General features: G+C 45.8%; 1 protein-coding gene across 1 annotated transcript in view; it reads right to left on the minus strand.

The window, feature by feature from the left end:
* Positions 1-22,970, minus strand: part of LOC126528013 (glycine receptor subunit alpha-2-like) — a 112,410-nt gene extending 89,440 nt beyond the window's left edge. The window contains exon 1 of the mRNA XM_050175857.3: positions 21,966-22,970. The gene's annotated coding sequence lies outside the window, so the exon portion shown is untranslated. The remainder of the gene's footprint in view (positions 1-21,965) is intronic.
* Positions 22,971-23,415: the final 445 nt, after the last annotated feature.

Below are 23,415 nucleotides of genomic sequence, written 5' to 3' on the forward strand. Positions count from 1 at the left end.
CAAGCGTGAAGAACCTACCGTAGACGTAGAAGTGAAACTTCTTTACGCCGAATACGAGGGCAAGGGCTTCTTTCTCGATCTGACTGTAGTTCTTTTCGGCACTTGACAAGGTGCGGGATGCGTAGGCAACCGGTCGAACTGATCCATTTATCATTTTCTGCGAAAGAACTGCGCCTATACCGTACTGAGATGCGTCGCAGGCAAGTTGAAGCGGTCGCTTCGGATCATAATGGGCAAGAACTGGAGGGGAAGCCATAGCTGCTTTTATCTCCGTGAAAGCAAGCTGGCATGACGCATCCCACGTCCACTCCGTTGTTTGCTTTAGCAGCCTGTACAACGGCTGTGCCGAAGTCGAGAGACGCTGAACAAACTTGCCGTAATAATTGACCATCCCAAGGAATGACTGCAGTTGCTGCTTGTCTTTTGGAGCAGGCGCATTTAGTAGTGCCAGTACCTTTTCAGGCGATGCGCAAACACCCTCGGCGTTGATGACGTGGCCCAGATAACGGAGCTCTCGTTGAAAGAACGAGCACTTATCGCGCCGGATGCGCACACCGCGTTCCTGCAATCTTGACAAGACGGCTTCCAAGTTACGGAAGTGCTCTCGCTTGGTCTTGCCTGTGACCAGGATGTCGTCAAGGTAGCAACTGACTCCTTCCAACCCTTTCAGCATGTTGTCCATAATTCTTTGAAATATGCTTGGGGCGGACGAAATGCCGAAAGCCAGACGGTTCATAGTATACAAGCCCTTATGCGTGTTTATCGTCAGTAGTTTCCGGGAGCCTTCCGCCATAACTACCTGCTGGTAGGCCCTACTCAGGTCAATCTTCGAAAATTCCTCCCCTCCTGCAAGCGCTGCGAGAAGGTCATCTATCCGAGGTAGCGGGTAGCGGTCTACTTCTAGACAGGGATTGACGGTGGTTTTATAATCGCCACACAGTCGGAGGCTTCCATCCCTCTTCATTACCGGTACCAAGGGCGTTGCGTATTCGCTTGTAGCAACAGGCGTTATGATGCCAAGCTTCTCCATTTTCACAAGTTCCGCTTCTACTGCACGTTGCAGAGCAAAGGGAACGCTTCTTGCCTTTACAAACTTCGGCTGTGACCCTTCGCGAAGGACAAGCTCGGCCTGCTCTTCCGTGATGGTACCTAGCTCATCCTTGAAAAGTTCGGAATGGCTTTCTAGCATGGCTTCCAGCTTTTCTTGCCAGTGCTTTGATATTTCTCGAGAGAGACCAAGGTGATTAAAAAAAACTAGGTTCTTCCAATCCAAACGAATATCTTGCAACCATTCTCTGCCGAGGAGTGCCGGTCCTGTAGAGTCCACGACGTACAGGGGAAGCTCCACGCACTGGTCGTTGTGGCGCACGACGACTTTCGCCAGACCCTTCGGTTTTACTATGGCCCCAGTATACGTGCGCAGCTTTAACGATGCTGGCTGAAGTCGCTTACGTGGAAACAACCTCTGGAATTCGCGCCATGATATGACGGATACGGCTGCGCCGGTGTCAAGCTCCATCGTCAGTAGGACACCGTCAACGTTCACGGGTACAGTAAATGGGTCTGCGTTGAATGATTTAAGTGAGACAGACGACTCGTTTCGGACGGACGTGAGCATCTTCACACGTTTCCGGAGCTTTGCCTCCCTAGCTTTCTTTCCTTTCCTGCAGGCGCGTTGAATATGCCCTTTTCGGTTACAATTGTAACATGTATCGCCGATATGAGGGCATGCTTCGCTAGAGTGATTGGGTGACCCGCAACGGAAGCAGCTTGCCGACATCACAGACTGCTTTTCGCCTCGAACCTTATTCACTTCGTACGCCGGGGATGCGCTGTTATGCGTGAACGCCGCGCTAATCGTTGCGGTTTCCATGGCAAGAGCTCTATCTACGGCCTTTTGGAAGGTTAGCTTTTTGTCTTCCGTGAACAACACACGCTGAATGTCCTCGCGGAGCAGGCCGCAAACGAAACAGTCCCGGAGCGCTTCATCCAAGAAACTTCCAAATTCGCAACTCTGCACCAGCCTTCGAAGTTCCGCGACAAATTCGGTAATGGACTCACCGCTTCGCTGTGACCGCTTGTAAAATTTAGCACGCTCTGCGATGACAGACGACTGCGGTGCCAGGTGATCGCTCAGGAGTTTCAGGAGATTGTCAAACTCTCGTGACGACGGTGCGTCCGGTGCCGTCAGCGACTTGAGCAGCGCGTAGGTCTTCGCGCCGATGAGACTCAGGAACGCAGGAACCTTCTTTGCTGCTGGAACATCGTTGACCAAAAGATAGGCTTTCAACCTTTCCTCGTACGAGCGCCAGTCACTCGTGGTCTCGTCGAAAGGTTCAATGTGGCCGATGTGACTCATGACTCACTTGGAAGTTTCGGCTGCCGTGATGCCAGTTTCAGGAATTTCACCGCAGGGAAATCTTCGTGGCGGGAAGCTTTTACACAGAGGCCAGGTTCTTCACACTGCGAATTCCGTACGGCGGTCATCCCATCCTCGTCGCCAATATGTCATGTCTGGCATCCAAGAACTGGGCGGCGTAGACGTAGCGTCGAAAGAACGTTTATTCCTGTTACTTGACAGGCAGCCAACAGGTTACATACTGCGCGCGGTGGGCCCGTGCGAGCGGTCTTTTAAAACCAGCACGGGCTACCCGATAAGAGATAGCCGGGCAGAGAGCATGCGCAGACAGCACGCGATAACACGCGTGCTTGGTTTCGCGCGCACACAACAAACTGTTATCTCCGGGAGAAGAAATTGAATGGCTGGTTTAGCTAGCTAACCGGTACACGTGAGTATGGAAGAGAGATACGCAAGTGCCTTCCCACTTATTTAGTCACTGTCCCTACCGGTTACGAGCTTTCAAACGACATTACTTGGGCCTTAACTACGCCCTTCTCTTACGACACCAATAAAAGCGCTTTATGCCATGTGACACCGATAAATTGAAAGATATTTTGTCATATTGATCAACGGAATTCTACAGAGCTCAATTGATTGGAGAAGATTGTCATTTATTGCCATCCGTATTTTTTAAACTACGTATTATTCAAGCTTGATTCATGCGGGGAAGAAGTTTCATATCGAACGATTATTTCCGGTGTTCCGTGTGCCATTATTGCAGCTTGTCGTTTTTGTTGGTGCTGTGGTAAATTAAAAAAAGAAAAATTCTGCAGCAGCATTCCCTGCAAGCAATATGATGCTGAGAAGCTTTACAAGATATGCTTTGAAAATGTACAACACAATCCATTCTGAAAAGAGAAATATTTTCACTTAATTTATTGACATCCACTGGCGGGTCAACGCTGCGTCGAAGTCTGCGGACCAGTCTTTAATACATGCAAATGCATGTATATACATTTACATACATATGCATACATATGCATATACATACATATGCATATACATACATATGCATATACATATACATGCAAATACATGCACCACAGGGTATTATGTCAGCAACGTTTCTCCAAATACACGAAGAAACTTAAGTTACATCAGCTGTAATGCAATTCTTTTGGTTTGCTTCAGAAAAATTACATAATTCATCGACAATGCTTAGCTTCGCTTTGAAGATAGAAACGGCGTACGTTGCGAGCAAACTTGTCTGAGGCATGGGAGTAGTACGCTGCGTAGTCGGTTCCAACCGCAGGTCAATAGCAGGTCAGTGGAACAAGTGCGTTTGTTGTCATCATGTTAGCTGCCGGCTGTTATACCCGCAGAAACTTTCTCGACAATGCTTGCGCTGCTCGCTTACCACAGTTAGCACTTTAAAATATTTTTTAAGCTTTTAAAGGGACATGTTTGTCCAGTTGCTAACACTTTTACCATTAAGGCCGCAAATATTGATATGCATTTCTGCGCAACAGCAACCTCAAAGTTTACCAGAGGTGACAGAAGGCATAGTACAAAACAGTGTAGTAACACTGACCGCATGGTGGGCGCTGAAATATCTGGCATGAGGGCTTCACAACAACAAAATATAGAAGTTCATGCTATGCGCCTATCGTGTCTTCTGTGGCAGCTGCCAACCTGTTTATTGAGCCACAAGAATGCACCCAATTATTTGACCCGATCGACGATTCCAATGTCCTACTGAAAGGTGAGGGTGCTAGCCATTAGAAAAATTAGGCCGCCTTCATACGCCCACAACTATGTTAAGATGTTTAGTGTGTGGTCAATACGAGTGACAGCTGCCACTAAGTCATAGCTTGGTCGGTGCCTCACATTGCATCTCCTTATTAACGTAGACAAGTTGCAACTTGTCTACGTTGTCTGCACCATGGTGCAGCAGTGAAGGCGTTGCTTCGACGCAGAACTCGCCCTTAAGCAATGACCGCGCCCTACTACCGACAATCTAGAGCTGTCACCAAAAGGAGAGCTGGAGTCACATTCTTTTATAGATGATTTTTTCCAGTTCTTTCATCCATCGTCATAAGCCAAACCGCTATCACTGGGATCGGGTACTAGGTGGCGCGGCTGATTGGAATTAAATAGAATTGTACAAGGGTATCCGTATGCAAAATATGGCCCGTTAAATATGTTTACCATTATCTAACACTGCGTAGTAATGTCTAGGCCCGCCTAAGATATTCTCAACGAATGATGGGCACGGCACTCCTAATCGGTGATGGCGCGATATTTAGTCGAGCCACTGTAGAAGCCAAGGAGTAATGATTTCAGCAGTACCTCATTGTCAATGAATGCGCCCTCCTCTGAGAGTGCCGGTCCCCGGGAACTGCGTTGCAGGGTTGCCTGCTATCGACAGCTGGTTCGAGGAGTTGCTCACCCACCCCCACCGCTCTCTATCTCATCGAAAACTCCACGCTCATATGCACGCAAGAGATTGCGTAAGTCAAGCAGCGGTTTCTGCAGCTCGTCATTATCTACCACCCGACGGGCCTTCAGGAAAGCCGGTCAACAGGGAGTGCGTTGTGCTGTTCCCCTGCTATCAATGGCTGCGTCAAACAGTGGCTAACATACTCCCGCCTCCTCTAACTGCATTGACAAATCCGCGCAAATCAGTAGGCAAGCAGTTGGGTAAGTTCGGTGATGAGTCTCTGTACCCAAGCATAAAAATAGGGAATTAGTCCACCAGAACGCGATTATTCGTTAAAAATGATCCGCTTGCAAAGTCGCAACTCCGTTTGAAGCCAGAAGGACGAAGTCGAGGCACATCCATGTATTGCCCTTCATTCACAGGCTGGCTCAACCTCCATGCTTCCTGCGCCCGTTAGACACTAGCGCCGCATTTTGCTCTAGTTATTTTTGTAGGAAACTATGGCACAAAACGAGTGTGCTTTGAACGTTCTAAATTATATTCCAGCAGTTCTGGCAAGTTCCATGATAAATTTCTAATTAGTATCTAAAAAAGAAAGAATCCGAGATGCGGAACACAAATTGAACGCTTACAACAAATATAAAGTTATGATAGACCTAGCCTAACCAGCAAATGAAATGCCTAATCAAGAAGTGAACGCGGAATGACGCTAATCCTCAACGTAAATCAAAATAATAGCACTAGCAACTGGCACCGCAAGCAGTAGCTGGTGTAGGCACAGCAAATAGCATTGTTCCCGCAGATGTCTATCTTTGAAGCAACAATCGACTCTTGGGGGAAATAACCGTTGAAAATCTCTCGTCCGGTCCACATTGCGCGTGCCCAACGACAAAAGAAATTGTCGTTGGTTGCCCATGCACTGAGATTCATGTGCGGGAAAACAAGGGGCACATCTGTGTGTTTTGTTTCAGCTGTACAGAGCTCTATTTGAAGAATTTCTACGCTACATTTCAGATAAATCTTGCCTTGATACGCACCCGCCTCAGAGAGTTCGGTACGACAGACGACTCGCAGACGTAGAGCTAACATGTCACCAGAAGCATAACTTTACAATTTGACTGTATGCATGTCTCGTGGCCTATCGGCCTAAAATGATATGAAATTCCCCTCGTATATCGAGAGATCTTTCCGGCTCTCTCGCGTATGTTTCTCGACCGAGGCATAAACTGTCATTCGCACGCTTCTTTCGACACCGATGGCAGGGGTGCAACTTCCCCGGCTTTCCCTGTCTCTGCCCTTCTGTAGCTTCTTGAATTCTCACTTTGCTTACTCACACGCCCCATGCCGCACCTCAATATTCCTGCTAGTAACAGCGCAAAATGTAGACAAGGGACGAGACAAGAAGACACCACAAGCGCTGACTTTCAACAACGTTTATTCCAAAAGAAACACGGCTTCTTATAAACAAACCAGGAAGGGTGCACGACTAATCACCAGAATCGTTTTGTGGAGTGCACGGAAGCCGTTGTGTATTCAATACCTCTGAAATGTGGAAAAAGGTATGTAGGGCAAACTTCTAGATGCACAAATGAGAGACTGAAGGAACACAAACTTAGCGTCGAGCAGGCTAACAGGAATCTTGGCATACATATCAGGGATTGCCCCTCAAAAGATTGCGCCGCAGAATTTAGACGCTGTGAAGTGCTGAAGAAACACAATGACCAGCTGGTCCGGGAGATAATTGAGGCGGCCGAGATTACTAGACTTCGTGACCAATGCGTTAGCACGCCGTCCTTGTTACTGACAAAAAAAGAACTTGAGCTTTTGCACGTGCAACCGCTATCTTGAGTGTATAAAAGGAGAAAAAAAGTGCTTGTTTCACATGATGTGTGATCACGTGACTGCGACACGTGAGGGCAATGTTTATAAGAAGCCGTGTTTCTTTTGGAATAAACGTTGTTGAAAGTCAGCGCTTGTGGTGTCTTCTTGTCTCGTCCCTTGTCTACATTTTGCGCTGTTACTAGCAGGATGGAAAACCAACAAGCCCAAGCTGCTATTCTACCTCAATATTGCCTTCTCGCGTATTGGGCTTCGTGTAAGATGTGAGGCAGACCAGAACGAAAAGGAAAGCGAACAAGTTTCCGCTTGAGAGCTCGGGGAAAAGAAAACTAATAAGTTGGTCGTATAGTATACATTGCCGCTTCTTTGGAAGATACTACTCGACGATATCGAGCGCATCATTGAAACATTATTTTTAGGCGCCAGTGGGAGAAACGGTCTTCGAAAGCTTACCGTGCATATAACAAATGTTGTTTACCGACTGACTGTTGTTTCACGAACAGCAAAATAACGTTAACAGTGAGGATTGAACCTTCGAAATGTCGGTGCACTGATGGTCGGCTAGCCAAACATGGAATCAGCGCCTGCCGCCTATCGCGCCTTCTTCGTTTAGTGGACGTTTTACTGCCAGGATGCTTCTTCCCCCCTCCCCCTCCAACCCTCACTTCTAGTTCCTGCAAAACAGCTTTCCTTGGCATTTATTTCAAGAAGCAGATTTCTTTATTTACTTTAGGATAAGCTACGTATCATTTCCTTATACTGTACGCGTGTGCAGCTATAGACTAAGATTGTCCTTCTGAAACAGATTCATTCCACCGTACACTACGTCGGGTGACGAGACACCAGAACATAGGCGAATGCATAGTCAATATAAGCGTCTAAGGTAGATGTACTTTACTAAATTGCACAATTTCTTCGCATACTCAACAGGAAGCGCTTTAGCAAAGGTGTGCTAAGACGTGGTGCTAGCTCCACACCAAGCTAAATTACTTTTGTGACGTTTTCAATGCCCAGGTGCCAACGGGAGGGGGGGGATGACAAACTCCACCTAACCTAATGCAGTTTGCCGTGGGGAGAGCTTTGTATAAACGCAAAGCTTAGCGTTTTGCTTTTTTAGCTTAGCGTTTTGCTTAGCGTTTTGCAATTGCTTCGCACGAAAACACTTGGCAAAACGAAAGGGCAACGTCCTATGGGGAGCGAAATGGAGGGCTTTTTCTCGATGAAAAAAAAAAAAGAGGAACAAGGATGACGAATTTACCGCGCACCATCTTATCTTCTTAGGTATACTAGCTGGCTAAAATCGTATTTTTCTTCTTACTAAACGACTGCCGCTCCCGGGAATAACATTTATTTATTTCGCTTGTCCTGATGCTAATTCGCTCTCTTGGCTCATGGTGCCTAGCTTGTAAACAAGAGCAGACAGCATAAGCTGCAACCAGATTTCTCTCACTGAAGGCCAAGGTACGTGTAACAGGATTTTACGCGCAAACTCCACCTAACCTAATGCAGTTTGCCGTGGGGAGAGCTTTGTATAAACGCAGAGCTCCCGCTTCGCGCTTTATTGGATGTATATATAGCCCCACCGCGACCAACAACTGGATCCGTTGTTGAAGGTGTTTCTCGCGCAGCTCAGGTGCACGTAAGCCAACAGAGTGGGCAGGTGCCTGGCAATCTCTAGTAGGCTTAGCCGTGTCCTCTTGGGTTTGAGTGCCGTCAAAGTGGCGCAGCTGTGTAGGCTTAAAAAGGGAAAGGAACGGAAGAAACTGCGGCTAGCACGAGCTGCCGTTCAGGGATTTAAAAGTTAAGAAAGTTAACTTCATAAAGCCCTACACTGCGCCAGCACAAACTAGACGTTGGGCATGATTTGCGCCTACCACTACTGCGGAAACTGAGAATGGTCTCAAAAAAAAGAAAAACAGTGTGCTTTGTACGGACGTGAAGTATGTGAATTGCGGCGAAAGCCGGGTGACAGCAGTGGTTTAAAACGCCTTTCTTTACTCTAAAGTTACCAGCCAGCTCCCTTCTTCTCTGCGATTGTTTTTTATGTGTGATAACCAAATAAAGATAAATAAACAAACACCCTCGGTGTGGAAGCAATGCTGCGTTTCTTTTTTTCATGCAACATATTAAATGTGAACCTGCATTCGCGTTGCCATCGTAGGTCGTACTTAGATATACAGACGTTAGCTTTCAAAGAAGTGCAAACTTTAAGGTTATAAGTAGTCGACGCTCTGCTTTAAACTGCGGTTATATGCTATAAATTGCAGTGGTTGACCTAAACGATGCTACTACGAGGCCTAAAGTAATGAAATACCTAGAGTTTAGACGACCCCAATTAAAATTTCCGGGAGCCAACAACGCGTAACTGTGGTGCCAGCTATCATGAAACATAATTTGAAAACATGACGCCTGGCACTGAACTTGTGTTGGTGTCGTCCCCGCAAATGTTCATAACGCCCTTGTTACCTCGGTTCACGCTACCTAATGGCTAAACAAAAAATAACCATTACATGCACCTTTACAAACGTTACAGCGTTTGTACATACATAAGTAACAAGCAGTGGTCATAATCGTGCCGTTTTCAAGTCGAAAAGAAGTATTTATGAAACATTAACAAAAAAAAAGGCACTCTTAACACTCTGGTACGTGATGTCGCTCCTAGAATGCCAAAAAGCAATAAAAAATAAACAACAAAGAGGCGAGGTTTTGACCTCCTGCGCCATCACATCACCGAGGTGGGTCGGCAAACGGCCAATAATGGCTCACCACCAGCGAGTCTTCAGTCAATCATGCTGGCTTTAGTAAACGAGGTAACCATAACCAGCGCCAAGTTGAAGGTTACCGCCGTATGGACGCCAAAAAAGAGCAATAAACGCTAGTTGCCTTTACAGCTTTCAGAGCGCCAGACATTGGCGTAAAAATAAACGTTTTTTCTCTCTCTGTTACAATCCTCCGTCAAGTTACGACCATTCCCGAACTTCTATACCAGTCTGAAAAGAAAAAGCTGGAGCTACAATGTAGTCTTGTCAGCTTTGACAAGAGGTAATCCAAGTCAACGTAAACACAATGGTCTCTGGTGTCGGTTTCGAAGCTTCATATTTCACAATCCTTTTCTCTACTCACTCCAAGGAGCCTTTTCCATATTTCATCCTGGTGTCAGCCAGCTATCGAAACTTGAAGCAGACCACGGGAAAAGAAATACTGCTTTGAAGAAAGTTCATGGAAGCGTTTAACCTCTAGCCATAGCGATGTCGGAAAGGTTCACAGAATTACCTAGTGCGAGCACGTAGCAACCATTTACGTCCAACGTTCTTGTACTAAAGAGCGACAAAGTTTACTATTTTTTGTCAACGAAATGTAGAAACGTGGGCTGAGCTAGTAATGTTACCACTGACGTTGCCAAGGCGATTTCTTTAAAAAATGCACAATAAGCAAGAAATATTTAGAAGCCTTCTTGCCTTCTCTTCATTGCAGTTCTCCGGTGGCGTCAATAGGAGGCCATTTTGGTTCAAAATAATAAATAGCCGGGCGCTATGAAATTACAGTGATCATAGCGTTCTATTTTCCTTTAGTGTTTTGGAAGCGTCGCATATCTAGAAAGAGAATGCTGAACTGGGGGAAAAAAACCCTCCAGAAGCTGAGACAAACTGGGAAATAACATGACGGCCGAAGGATCGACTTCGGCTCGGCTACGCCTTCGTGATGACCACACAGACATTGCTTCCAGAAGGTAATCTGTAGCACCAAACTTAAAACACAAAATAATAAATAAACATAAAGCCAGAAAATACATAAAGCTAAACATAAAATAAATACATACCTGAATTACGAAAAACCTAGGATAAACCGCGATTATTGTTGTCGGTGTCTCATACTGAAAGCTGGAAGCGTAATTTTCGGCTCTCATTCAGCGCCGGCTGATAATCGAAGACACGTCGAAACCCCAACGCTAGAAAATTTAACACAAGCAGCTTTTACAATGAACGCAATTGATGCGAGTTATTATTTCATGGACATACACAAGATCTAAATAGAGAAGCATGGAAACAGCAGCAAATAGAAATTCTGTCCTTAAAAGGGCAAAAAAAAAAAAAGAAAGCAGGTAAAGGATGAGGAGGAAGGCGCAGCACAATCGTATTTTATGTGCTTGTTGCTGATGGCGATCATTATTTATCATCATTATCAACCCACGTAGACAGAGGAGGAACACTACATGCGAATGTTGAGTGTGGCAGCAGAAATTATTCTGTAACAGCACAGATGAGTACGCAGGTACAAACCTCGTTTAGACACTCGCAATATTGTCTCGTACGCATTTGAGAATAACTGTGTTCACATAAAATTCAGTACCAATACCGCTTTACGTGCTGTTAAGTGTTCAATGTTGCAAGTGCGACTAGTTCCATGCTGCTAGTTCACTGCGCACTGGTCAGGAGCGTCTGGCTAAAATTGTACGAATCCGACGTTATGCTTTGAGCTTTTTAGGCCTAACAAGAGAAACCTTCTAGTTGAGCGTCCCGCGCGATGTAGTTTGCTACTGAGCTTAGAGGACAGAACATGACTTTCAAATCCTTTCTGCGGTTTCAGCGTACCAAAACTACTATCTGATCATGAGTTACGTCGTATGACGGGGGATGGAGGGCTTATTAGTTCACCACCGGCGCGGTTTTTTATCCTGCGCCCAATGCACGGCACGTGAGCGTTTTTGCATTCCACCTCCATCTTAATATGGCAGCTCCAGCTGGAATCGAACTCCCGACCTCGACCTTGAGCAGCGCAACGCCACAGGCACTGGGTTGTCGTGGGGGGGCAAACAATAACTTTTCTACACCTTTGCTCTTTCAGTGATCACAAAAATTACGAGTGTTGTTCCGTGGTGTGTTCTCACTTGCCCGGTTGCCTAGTTTTGGTTTGATCATGTGTAGCTTATTCCATACTTAAGTATCCAATTATCCCTGCCAATGGTTCATCAGCCTAGAGCGCAGAAAAGATTTTAGGTCTGTCTCATGCGTGGGGATATTTCTAGCTGAGCGCATAATTTACTGACGTAACTTTTCCGTCAGCTGCTACGTTGCCTTTTATGCCTTTGTGGCCAAGCACCCAGCAAAGGACAATCACTTGTTTGCACATATATGCAAAGCACAACAAGCTGGACAGTTCATTAAAAACGAAGTTGTGTTTTCGTAGGCTTGTTAGGGCTCTGACAACACTTAATGAATCTGTGAACACAATCGCCTTAGCGATATTTGTGAGCCTTATGTGTTGAATAGCGAAGAGCATAGCGTGTGTTTCTGCTGTAAAGATAGTGTGCCTGGGTTTAGTGCCTCAGATGTTGAAAATCACGGTGCGAGGGCTGCGTAAGTAACACCAGCAGGACGCTTCGAAGCATCTCCCTAAAATTCAGCACAAGAATACTTTTCCTGAACTTCAAGGAAATGTGAATATATATGTGCCTCAGGCGCTCGTTCAGATACTTCTATGACAGAGATGTCATACTGAAAAGTCCCCTACTCCCAAGGTGGTGGAAGCCGAGTAGGAGCCGCTAGGGTAATCTAGAGCAGGGACCCCTGCTCTTTATGACAATGCTTCCAACAGGATGGACAGGAGGCTGAATGGCTGGGTGGTTATGGAACAGCCTGATAGTGGACATGTTGCAAGTATCAGAATGACATGGATGCTGAATATCTGATTTAACTTTCAGGGCGTAGGAGAAATTTGAGCATGTCTTTTGGAGATATAGAGGCCATTCGTTGGATTCAACGAACATACTTTGCAGAGGACTATTCCTGAAAGCAACTGTAGCAAGACGGATACCCAAGTTGTGAATCGAGCCTAGCGTCTTCAAGGCACTAGGCGTAGCAGAGTTATACACTGTGGCTCCATAGTCAAGGCACAACCGTATCAGACTTTGTACGAACTACGCCTCCAATGGATTGCTTGATATTGCGGCTTTAATATGGTCCTCCCTATTCGGCTGTACACGAAATGTTTTTCATATTACTAAGAAACTTTATTTACGACGCCTGTTCTGGAGGCAGTATCATATAAAAGCAAAGCTGTGTACGTCTACTCCCAATGCTTTTGTGGTGTCCGCGGGCAAAAGCTCAACCAATCAACGCGGGAGGGAGCGCGCCGTGTTCCGCTGGGTTCCCTGTGGCACCACCAGATGACGCCAGGTTCCGTGCATCCACGGCGGCGGCAACGCATGCCCTGCGGCGACCGCACAATAAAATGAAGCATAAAGCTCTCCTTCGCCCACAGCGTTCGCCGCAAGCGTTTCCAGCTAGATATTACGGCTGCATTAGCAGCAGTTACCAGGAATTAAGCGGCAACTGTAGCATATGAAGCAGGAAGTAACGTAACCACACTTTCGTAGATAAAAGACGAACCTGCCTAGCAACTGAGTTCATTTGTGTTCTCATAGGACTATGAAATGGCCACGCAGCGTTAGGACTCCCGAAGAGCAGCGTAAACATGATGAGTGGCAAGGGGAACAGCAACGTACGTATGCACAATAGGGCCGTGCTCAGGCTAGGCAGTATGCAGTGGTTCCTGTCCAAAGCAAGCCACGCACATTTAGGATGCCTGGAGAGCAGCGCGACATGGCATTGCCTTCAACGTCGGCTTCAAGGAAGCGGAACAGCCGAGATGACACCACCAGTGACAGCACTGAAGTGTACACGGTGAGTAGCGATGACAGCGACGACGACTTCGTCCCTGTGGCGAAGCGCAAGGCAAAGAGGATTATCCCCGGTGGGTCTTCGCCAGCAAGTACGTCAACAGCGAAGGCTTCCTGTGGTCCGCCGCACAACACTGTACTATTTGTTCCCGCTGATTCTTCAGGCAACCTGAGAAGCATGAATCAACAAGTAATCTCGGCACGACTTGAATCTCTCGTGCCGAATGAGACAAAAAGCACTTGAATTAACCCCTGTAAGAACATCCTGGCCATAGACGTCGAGCACGCGGCCACTTGCGTACAATTCGAACTGTTACGGAGCTTGGCGACATCAGAGTGAGATCTTAGATTCCGCAGGACAGAGGCACGACAACGAGCGTCATATATGATGTCGACATCTCTATACTGAATGCTGACCTACCTGTCCTGGTTACACCAGCTACTGACGCTACGGACGTACTGCAAGTTTGCCCAATAGGCAACTCCCGTTGTGTCAAGGTGATCTTCAAGGGCGACTGCCTTCCATCTTATGTGAAGTTTGGTATTTTTCGTCACGACGTTCGAGTCTATATTCCCAGGTCCCTTCAACGCCACAAGTGTCTGAGAATGGGCCACGTGAGTAACATGCGTAACAACAAGCCAGCTTGCCCGCGCTGCGCCGAACCCCACACAGCAAAATCTTGCAAGGCGACTACCCTGAAATGCAGGAACTGCAATGGAAATCATGATCCCTCATCAAAGAACTGCCCACTAATCAAGAAGGAGAAAATAATCTTCAGACAAATGGTAGAAGACGGCTCGTCACGGAAGGAAGCTATAACGACTATTAAAAGACGCCGTTCCCTTCGACGGCGCACTTCCAAGAAAGAAAAAAGTGTTGTTTTGCCTCCAGAGCGTTTCCTTACGCCGCCAACACCACCAACGCCGCCAAGCACCCGACAGCTTCAAGACAAGAAGAATGTCGAGACTCGGAACGAATCTGACGCTGCTTGGCTTGCACTACAACAGGCACACCTATCCGCAAGCGACAGAATTGACTACCGCCTAGCGCAACTTTGACAACAGATAATCAAGCTGCGCAAGATGTGCGGGTCATTGCTATGCTGGGGTCGCTGGTGAGTGTTATCCGAGCACTCCTCAATACTATGCAAACGCTATCAGCTAAATGCGCACTGCAAGTTCAGGATTCCCTTGAGCCAGTACTTGCTGGTCTACAGTAACAAGGTGGCTTGCAATCCACAAACACTGAGGCATTTCCGGGACCAAGTCAAGTGTGTATCCATACTTCGATGGAATGCCACAGGTCTGCAGTCACGGAGGTCAGAATTTCGGCACTTTGTTTTTGAGAACAAGTTCCCCATTATCATAATTTGTGAGCCTCATTATTCAAACACAGTTAGACTGTCGGGCTACGAATCACTTTTTTCTTCGTCATGCATTTAACGTAGTGAAGTTGTGTGTATGCGCAAGGAGCTCACGTATGTTCACCAAATAGTGCAGCCTCACTACTATAATCAGTACGTGTGTCTCCGTGTTAAAAAGAAGAAAGCTTAATTCACACACATGGGATCCCACATATCCCTATCGCGTCGACTTGATCGACACAGACTAAAGGACATACTCACAAAAACTCCCGGCACTTGGATAACCATAGGTGTCTTTAACGCCCATCATCTACTGTGGGGAAGCCTCAGGACAAATCAACGAGGCACGAACCTCGTTGATCTCGCTGCCGAGCCTGGACTAAGAGTTTTGAACGATGGCAGCCCAACGTATCTCCGAGGAGTGACAGCAGCTGCTTGGACTTGTCATCAGTGTCGCATAGTTTAAGTTCCAAAGTTCAATGGTTCACAGACATTGAAACTCATGGTAGGGACCATATTTCTACGTACATGACTATCAGAGGCCTTGACAGTTCTCCTTATTCTGTGCTCTCAAGAAAGCTAGACTGGCAAGCGTACCAAATTTCGATCGCGAAAAAGTGCAGACATGATCATTCCATGCCCCTCGAAGACATGGTCGTACAAGATCTGCAGGCTTTTACGCGGACGTTTGCAACATCTTCAAGACGCACAGATTTCGAGCAAGAATTGGAGAGACATCGGATGATCCGCCGGCCAACCGAGAGACGACGATATTAGCGTACTAAGTCCATTTATGACCTGCGAGAAACCCGACGCATTCAGAAGAAAGTTCAGCTTGAGATGAACAAACTCCAGGATCAATGATGGAAAAGCTCCTGCGAATCGCTGAACCCTCGCAAGCCGTTATCCCCCATGTGGAGAACTCTTCAGGATCTTCGCTCGCCTCCACAACAACGTCGTTCCTTCAAAGCGCTGTTTCTACATCGAAGTCGTCCAGAGCTTGAGGTCGCGGGAGAATTCTGTGCGAACTGATAATGCGCGACAATTTAAATCACTTGCTCGCCACATCACACTTCTACGATGCAATTCTTCGGGTTTCACCAGCTCACGCTTGCACTCTCTCGACCCTGACTTGGGACTTCGCCTGCCACCTGGACTCTCCCGTCGCGAAGCAACTTTGCTGTGCCGCATGTGGTTGGGCGTCGCGCTTACAAATTCTTATTCATTCCTGATAGGAGTGGCCAACAGTGCGGCGTGCAATTTGTGCGGATGCGATGAGACTCTAGAGCATCTTCTGTGTCACTACCCATCCTCTGACAGTCAACGACGTTCTTTACAAGCGAAACTCAACCTGCCAGACAACAGATCGCTCTCAGAAGAAGAGATCCTCAGGCTATGGCCTTGTGTTCTTGCCTGCAAAAGGTCAGAAAAGCCCTTCTGCGTTTCTTGAAGGACACTGGATTGTATGAACGCTTGTGATAGTGGAGATTTTTCTGCGACTGACTGTGAGTGCCTGACAATTATATTTCTTTTCTCTCCTTATCCATTATTCCCTTTCCCCTCCCCAAGTGTAGGGTGGCCAACCGGCCACGTCCTTGGTTAACCTCTCTACCTTTCCCTCTTCGTTTGTCTCTCTCTCTCTCTTATGAAAGTTTGAAACGGGTTTTCCCGTAGTGCACATTGCCCAAGTTAGGGTTACCCAAGGAGCAAAAATTCTGAACAATGTGCCGACAGTGTGCAGTTATATATGCGGCCCCTCCCATCGTATATTTAACGCACGAACACCCAAAAAATATATCAACTGCCCAGAAATAACTATTTAGCTGTATCGTGGCCGCCATATTTCACTATATTTTGCCTTACTTGTTACTTTTTTAAGTATGACAACGAGGCAGGCACCGCTTTGTGGTTCCTCATTTATTTTGGACAATTTGTTGTTATGCAAACTGAGGCAACAAGAACAACTTTTGTTTTTTGTGCACTGTTATATATAATAGATTTATAGGTATGAGCACACGCTGTCCAAAGTTGTCTTCTGAACAACGTCGTAATGAAGAATGCGGTCTAATCAATAGCCTTAGCGCCTATAATAGATGTCATGCTTGATTATGATCCCCATATTCACGTTCTTTCTTGATAGCTTCTATAGAGCTTCAGAAGAGCAAATTCCTTTAAATCAGATATCTAGAGAAAGTTTAAGTGCTTCACGTATATCAAAATGCGCTGACATGCGATGTTCGTTGGCTAGGCAGTATTCTTACAGAAGAGAAACAAAAAGCGGAACATCATGTAAGGAAGGATCCGCAGTATACGAGAAACCAAGAAGCATGAATAACAAAGCTATTGCAATGCTCAGCCTAGACGTTATCACAGACTAAAGGTCCGAAATTCTTAGCACATAACAGTGACCCTAATTTGGCTACACGAAAAACAGTCTGACTTTTCTTTTTGTACAAATCTCTGAAAAAAGCCGGATATAGTATAAGAGTGCACATTCAAACATATGAATAAAATAAAACAGAAAAAAAGACGGCGTATTGAATAACTGCTTCAACGCGTGGGAAACAGCGCGGGGACATATTGCGATTCTTTTTCTGTGAAGAAATGCAATATCTAAACACAGAGCAAAAACATAAGGCAAGTGAGTTTTGCGGAGCCCGGCAAGTAATAAGGAACGTTTATGACAAAACAAAAAAAAAAAGAATGTCCATTGAGTGCGCTGATTCCCGGTTTTATTCGAAGGCCAGGACGAATTTTTTTTTTCAACACGAAGTTTTATTTCTGAGAAAACCGTATGGGTTTCCTTTGTAGCTTTGTGCTAGAGTAGGCTAGATGACTTTTCCTTTAACGAAAAATGATCCTTGCTTTTGTTAGATAAGGTTTTTCCTGAAGTCTAACAAAAACAAGGCCTTTCTGAAAAAGTTTTGCATAATTTGCGTTATAGAGCCCCACGAACTTTTCGGCACAGATGTGTAAAATAACTAAAAAAATATTACGGGTCTGCAAACATGGCTGCATAGTGTGTTATGAGTATTCATGGCCGTATGGCAGAATGCGTTTCGTTTCTGAGAGTTGTTTATCATTGGCGCGCCGTTTTCAGTAACAAATTGTTCGCTGTCACAGTTCGCTGGTGCTCACTTGTTTTTACGAATTGACATAGCCTAGGACTTACTTCATGCCAACGAACCGCGGTTGAAATTAGGTGTACAGGACTCACCCTCTCCCCTCTTACATCCAGCCTTCTTCCAGCATTCGTAGCCTCTTTTCACTTTTATCTGCGAGCACATGGCTACAAATCTGCCTCCCAGGGCCAGTCATTAAAACACAGAATGTCTGTGCAGCATAAATCCTTTGTGACTTCGAATGAGCATTAATTAATTCCTTCCTTTGAGAATCCTGGTTTTCGAACTATATGTTTTCTATAAGCAATGTGACCTTGTTGTTCTTGCGAAACGAATTTATTGACTTTAGATTTGAGGCGCACCAGGTACAGCTTCGAACACCACTCCGACTAATTCACTAGGTTACGGAAAATATTCTGGCGTATTGATGGGGATAATCAACTTCCATCGCTTTCACCGAGTACGCGCATGTCACGCATAAAAAATTAAATTATGCGGTTTTACGTGCCAAAACCACTTTCTGATTATGAGGCACGCCGTAGTGGGGGACTCCGGAAATTTCGACCACCTGGGGTTCTTTAACGTGCGCCTAAATCTAAGTACACGGGTGTTTTCGCATTTCGCCCCCATCGAAATGCAGCCGCCGTGGCCGGGATTCGATCCCGCGACCTCGTGCTCAGCAGTCTAACACCATAGCCACTGAGCAACCACGGCGGGTCATGTCACGCATAAGTGCACAGTTAGTAAGAAGAAAGAAAATAAGAACTATAACGCAAAAGTTAGAACACGTGCTCGTAGTCAGCATACTATGAGGATAGTGCTGACATAAAGTATTCTTCACAGCGCACGACGTACTTGTCGCAATGTCCAGAGGAGTTCCCAGTTCAATAGTAGGAGTCTTTGAAAAATGCACATGATTCCCCAGTACCTTAAGCATGACGCACGGCACTCGCCCTTGCTGGTGGGCCCAACGCTATATATAAATTAGCCCATGAGACATGTTCTCATCACGGTCGTAGTGCGAAAGTTTTTTTAACAGGTCGTTTTTTGCGAAAGTAAGAGTTCGTGAATCGATAACAAGCTCTTCTTGAACTGGTTTCTAAATAGCGATGCCGCTTCATTCCCTGCTCAGTGCTTTTTTTTATTTCTTTATTTGTAACAGACTGCCGATCGGGGGAGCGAAAGGTGCTGCTGATACGCGCAAACGTTCCCGTACAAAAAATTTCATCAAACGAACAACCTAATTCTTGAAGAACATTACAATAAAGGAAACCAAATACTTCTCCTGTTTATATTATCCAACATCTATAAACACGCACGCGAATGGGCGCATAGAGATATTAAAACAAACTTTTTTATCATACCTCTTGTAAATCAGTTTGCTGGAACGTAACGGTTTCGTAACGTAACGGTCAGTTTATTTACTATTGCAAGTTTATAGCGCGCTTGTAAAACAAAACAAAAAAAGATTATTCGGCATCTATTCCCCTTGGTTTATCGTAAACTTCTTAGGAATGTCTTCAACGTTTACTGGCAAGGGGGCTGTGAGTGTGTCTTGGGGTACCGTAGGCTACCTCGAGTTCTCTGGTAATTGCTGAACCTCGTCAATCCATCATTTTCAGTCACACGAACGGTTGAAAACTGGCAACGTGTTTATCGCGTCTTAACACGAAGAAAAGCCATTAAACCTGCGCTTAGTGAACGAAACAAAATCAGTATTCACGATGTTGTTGAAGAACATAACGCATCATAATTGAATTATGAAAAGTCCATATTAGTTACCCTCCTTGGATGTTATAAAGTCATAAAATAGTATTATCGGTCAACGGGGTTATATCTAAGAGAGGGGTGTTCATGGCAGCCGCACAGCAATTGGCGCTATCCCAAATTTACTCATTATATTAGCAGTACAACCACGTGTATACAGACGGTTCATATAAAAAATTCCTGGGCTTCAATATTCGTAAGTCCACATTTCGCTCTAGAGCAAGCGCTTAAATTATCCCGTGAGACATCTTCCACCGTGGCAGAACCATGTGTCATCGTGTATGCATTGTGTTTCATAACATCAGTAAAGATTCCCAAAGACGGCTTACCTTTATCGATTCACAAGCCACTCTCGCATTACTACAAGGCAATAAGAAACATTTATAGCTATTCTATGAGACACTCAAAGAACACGCAAAAGCAAGGGAAACGAATTGCGTAATCGTATTTCAATGGATACCCGGACACTGTAATATTCCTGGTAGCACTTCAGCAGAGACAGCTGCGAATCTGGTGCACAATAACGCAGAGGCAAATAACCTTCCTGTTTCGCGCAATGAAACCCGTCCGCTCTCGATGCAGATATCCTGTCGTCTCAACAAAAACACCTGGTTTGATCAGCAGTCTAAGAAAGCAGATTTATATTTTACGGACTCATGTATAAACCAATCAGTTACTTCGAATTTGACAGAAAACAGAAAATTCGATACATTAGTGCGCCGCCTACGGCTTGGCACTGCATCTATGCGACATTTTCTATACAAGACAAAACATGTCTCAATTCCGCAGTCTCCTTGTGGCCATCCAGACGAACATGTGCATCGTATCCACCTAAGTGCATACAATATGATTCACCACGAAGTGTATCGCAAGCAAACTTGCTCTTTTTAAACAGAAGATCACCCACAACAACAACAACAAAAAAAAACATGCTAGTTGCATGGCCAACAGTGGTCCCTTGGGAAAGAGCACTTCCTTTGAAAAAGCTTTTCCAAGACACAAACGTTTTGGCGAAATATTCAATTTCAGTTTATCCTAATAAGGTAAATGAGTGATTTAAATGTTTTTCTATGTTTAAAATTGATTTATATGGTGATCGTCTTTTCTTTACGCTATGTGTAATTACTTGTGTTCTGTGCTTTGGCCATTCAATACATTTAACATTATATATGCACATGTTTGCGGAACTCGCGTAGAATACTTTCTGATACATGTATTGTTGCAATGGATTGTGTTTATACATCCGATGTTCTGCTGCGTGTCATTTTATGTGATGTTATTCGCTCTTTTTGAGCATATTTGTTTCCTTTGCTAAGTGACAAGGAGTAGCCGATGCCTCCATAAAGGCGCCAACTTCTTCTATATATCATTTAAATAGAAAAAGATGGCCTTTAACTGAGGGCTAAATTCTTCACTGAAACTACTGCGGTGACCTAACTACACGATATGAAGCACGTATACCGGGGGTTTATTTCTATTTTTTTTACTGCACAGACTTTTTAAAAGTCGCCTATCGCAGAAAACACGATTTCAGTCCTAGGACCAAATTACTCTAAGACTAAGAGGCAGACAGAACTTGCAGGAGAAGTCGAAATGCATAGGCAACTAATCAACAAAACTTCGAAAATTCACTTTTTAAGTAATTGCTTAAAGACACTGCAATTTACCAATGGTAGCTGGCGAGTTGTCAGGGAGTATCCACTTGGAACAAATTAAGCGAATGACACAAGTTTGCATTCTTTAAGCGCCTAAGTTCTAGACGACAAACACTGGCGGTCTAATTTCTCTTGCGCTTCAACGCATAAAGCTGCGTATTGCTAACAGAACAAGGGGAACATTGTACTTTTACCGCTAGTTTGACGGCGCATAACTAAAAACTGGTGCCGTCTTTAGAGTTTATTTACACTGGAAGCGCCTTACAAACTCAGAGGTTACAATTAGTATGTTGCAGTATACTTGTAATGAAATAATTAGTGAATAATTTAATTAGAGAAGCGTTCTTATTTAGTTGATTATGCATTTCGATTTCTCTTGAAAGTAATGTCCTTCTTTAGCAATCCAGTTCAGTGATTAGAATTCTGCTATCGAACACAGGCCATATTTCTTAAAATCTTGTACAATCGAAAAATAAACACCCGAATTGTACTAGTTATACAGCAGACATGCGGCGCTACATGGCTACAAAATACAGATCTACCCTACAAAAGTGCAACGTAAGTTTGTTAGCAGCTGCAAATGCAACGTTCCGATTTTCGCGACACCAGTCTTTCGAGCCACCGCCAATTCTGGCGCGTAAATTGCAGCTCTTTAACTAATGCAGATGGTATATTGAAAAATAACATCAGAATGTCACAAAAGGGATCGTGATCTCAACAACAGCACGACAATGATATTAGAAATACCGGACGCTCACCTGTTTAACGGAGACAACAGGAGCAATCGAAACTGCTTTGCTGAACTTCTTCCCGAGCTTCTTATTTTATCCAGTGCTCACCGAGGTCCAAATTAGCAACTTGCATACAGTCCTCGACCACTGTTCATCGGGCGACCGACAACACGTCAAGCGCTCCGAGAAGGTCCCGCGGTGGTGGGGTGTTGAATCTTACAGGTGAGTTTAGCCTGCCGATTGAGGGTCGGCGATTGCTCCGCCCGAGCGTCTTTTGCAGCGTCACTGGGGTACTTGTCCACGAAAATCGGGGCCTCTTAGAAACGTGAGACGAAGACTTGTAGCTTCCTTTGTGGGCTGCAGCGGACCCTTTTTTTTGGAAACGGGAGGTTTTCCAGGCGGTCCCCTAAACGCAAGCTCAGCAGACCTCCTAGGGAACAGCGGTCCCGAAAGCGCGAAAGAAACGAGACTCTATATCGTAACCGCACGTGCTACTGGCGTTGTCAAAGTCGAGAGGCAGCAGAACGGCCTTTCGCGGGCACCGGAGATGACGCCGAGGGAGAGCCACGTGCGGACGCTTCCCGACGCTCCCTTAAGCACAGCACGCGCGCTTAAGTGAGACCGCGATGAGCGCGATCCGGGACGGGGCGAAGTCACTGGCCGTGCTCCACGCATTCGAACACCGCCTGCGGGCGACTGAGCGTCGGCGCGAAGTGATGCGAGTTCGGGCGGGAAGATTCGCCACCGTGCCGCTCTCCCTCCTCGGTCGGAACCACCACTGCCGTCTTGGGGAGAGAAAAAAAAAAAACAGCTTCCAGCCGCCGTCGCTCTCTCTCCTCCAGCGTTCCCTTCCACGTGCTCCCGAAACATCCCGAATTTCTTTCCCGCTTCGTACACAATCCGGCCACCAGAGGCCGCCAGGCGCTCTGCGCGTGGAGAGAAAAAAAAGAAAGGGAAGCGCACACACTGCTGCGAATGCAAGCTCGGAGCGAAACCGAGAGAGAAAAATGAGGTTAGAAAAAGCTGAAAATTTTAATCACAGAGTAGGATCCGACTGCGTGCCTCGCTGAAAGAAAACGGAATTATAGGGAAGATTGAAACAAAAAAGCATCGGACGCCTCGTTCGCCCCCTCGACTGTTTCCGAGTTGGAACGAACTCTAGGGTGAGTAATTATGGTTACAGATTCGCTCATAGGTCGATGCTGAGGTCGAGTTTCATCGCTTTGGCCCCTCTACATCGAAAACAATGAAAGGGGCGCCAGCTTCTCGGAAGATCTGGCGACGTTTGGTTGTGAAGGTCGCGGCAGGCGCTTTGTAGTAATTGGGAAGCCTCCCCATTGTTTTAAATTCGGACTTCAGAAAGCCACTTTCTTGGCTCTACACCCTCGGAGCGCGCGCGCGCGCGCACACACGCACACGCACACGCACACACACACACACACACACACAAAAATGCTTAGTTATGCTTACATGTGCC

The sequence above is a fragment of the Dermacentor andersoni genome, chromosome 9, assembly GCF_023375885.2.
Source record: "Dermacentor andersoni chromosome 9, qqDerAnde1_hic_scaffold, whole genome shotgun sequence".
In the NCBI taxonomy this organism is placed as follows: Eukaryota; Metazoa; Arthropoda; class Arachnida; order Ixodida; family Ixodidae; genus Dermacentor; species Dermacentor andersoni.